This window comes from Sinocyclocheilus rhinocerous, unplaced genomic scaffold, assembly GCF_001515625.1.
Source record: "Sinocyclocheilus rhinocerous isolate Xijiao unplaced genomic scaffold, SAMN03320098_v1.1 scaffold554, whole genome shotgun sequence".
Classification (NCBI taxonomy): domain Eukaryota; kingdom Metazoa; phylum Chordata; class Actinopteri; order Cypriniformes; family Cyprinidae; genus Sinocyclocheilus; species Sinocyclocheilus rhinocerous.
This window is the reverse complement of record NW_015627893.1, coordinates 653,850-656,283: the sequence shown is the minus strand read 5'-3', so window position 1 is coordinate 656,283 and position 2,434 is coordinate 653,850.

Sequence of the window (2,434 nt, the reverse complement as noted above, 5' to 3'; positions counted from 1 at the left end):
TTAGTTAGTCACTATTTAGTGTGGTATTTTTTGACAATATTCACTCATTATGACAGTAAAATAGGGCATTCTAAGTCAATATACTGCAGTATTTCCTCTCTCAATCAGTAGAAAATATGGTTAACACCCGGTCATGCATGAAAAAAAAATACTGTCTTGTACCTTGAAACCGGTATAATTTTGAAAAATACCGTGATAAAATTTTTTGGTCATACCGCCCAGCACTACTTGCTACTCAAACAAAACTCAAGCAGCAATGTTTTACTAGAGTTTAATGGTGTAAACCTTGGAAACTTTGTCAATCAGTTCATCTCTCTGCTTAGTCAGTCACTTCAAATCTAATAATGTAAACTGAACTCTAATTCCCATCTGCACTTGATTAAAAGTAGATTTTTTTTTTAGAAAGCAACCATGTGAAAAGCAAACATTCAGTTAAACCCTCTAGAGGTCCAAGTTCCTGCACTGCTAAAGACATCATATTTACATGTGCCATACAGAGACCAAACATGTCAAAGCTCCACGTCTCAATGTAGTGTGTGTTTTCTTGGTAATTTGGGGAAAATAGCACACAGTCTAATGAATAATCCAGACTTCTATCAACTTTTTTTATCGTTTTATAGCAGGAAAGGCATGCAGCTGGCACTAAATCTTCCTGGGACGAAGGGCACAGCTATAGAAAGAAACTCCACCCGTCTATTATAACGACAGGGATTATGGGAAATGAGAAAGACAGAGGCGTTCATTTAGATTACGAGCTGAGCTCCACATGCAGGCAGTGACAGTTTCTTTCTGAAAGTGTCTGGGAGACAGAGCAGACTAAAGACTAGTTAATGCTGATTGACACATTTCAGACCTTTAGCCTGTTCTCTCATCTGACTGCATTACTGGCCCTCACAAAGGAGACTATAACTCAAGACTCTTCCATTTCACAACAAGTCAGGATTCAGGGGAGAAACTCTGGTCTCACAAGTGGGCAGGACTTCTAGAAAATCTAGAAAAGCTACCCTAGTAAATACATTTATTTCATACTAAGTATAGTTCAAATCTATTAACATATTTACTGACAGATAACTCGAGACTTACTGATATAAACATTATAATTAAACTGTATTTGGAGTAGTACTTGTGCATAATGCACATTTCTTAATATTAAGCCTAAAATGTGTTTTAATGTCACTATTGATGAGGATTGTATGATCAAAGTATGATCTTTGAATAATATTAATGCAAAATATTTAAAGTGTACCTGAAGTGTACTTGCAATAGTTCCACTTTATCACAATCACATATACTAAGTAGGGATGCACCGATACCGATACTGACATGTGGTAAGTGCCATATTCAGACAAAGAAACACCGACAACAGACAGCAGAATGGAGTTATTAGAGATTAAAGATGTCTACAACTATAACGAATAAACTGTGATAATGTGAGAAATGTTGAAGGTGCTTTAAAAGTAAATTTTGGTTTGACTGTAACTAACATTATACATACTCTTTTGGTTTCTGTACCCAATATTTTAAAAATTTACAAATGCAATGAAAATATTGGTATCGGTTCTCGGTATCGGCAAGTACCAAAAATAAAAGTATCGGTATCGGCAAGTACCAAAAATAAAAGTATCGGTATCGGGCGAGTTCTGGAAAAAGTGGTATCGGTGCATCCCTACTACTAAGCATATCTTTAGTTGGACTTCAGCACTACTTCTGCACAATTAAAGTGCATTAAGTACAACATTAGTTGTTTCAATTTAGCAGACTTTAAGTATACCAGTTTAGTATAGTAAAGCAGGGCATTTAAGTATATTTATTTTTCACTAAGGTACAAACATTTGCATTTTAATGCAAAACTAGAATTCCAAATGTTATAATTATTTGCAAAAGTTTGTATCTTGAAGTCTTCTCTATTTATGCTATAAATAAATAGAGAAGACTAGGTCAAGTTATCACACAGTCCATGTATAGCCACTGCAACTATAAAGTTTAAATTTAGTTATGGGAGGCAAGCAAAAAGTGTTGTGGCCTTCAGGAAAGGGGATTATGCTGAAATGAATTCGGGCAGAAACAACATAAAATTCATTAAAGGGGTCATATGATGTTGCTAAAAAGAACAGTATTTGGTGTATTAGGCATGACGAAGCAGATATCGTCCTCTTTTGGAAAACCAAACAAAGTAGTTTCGCTTTCACAACAAAGCACACAGCGTCTTCACGACATGGCGGCAACAACAATACTACAGCGAGAATAAAAGGTACGCCGCCTTTCTTTGCGTGAACATTTGGGCCGCGTTATGCAAATCTTCTCACATAGTGATGTAGACATGTGGGGGTGTGTTAGAATGAGCTGTTTTAGGTAGGTGTGGCTGACTCTTAACTTTTATAAAGAATATCTCTTTGGATTTGAGACTTTAGTCTTTGCAACTTTACAGATCTTC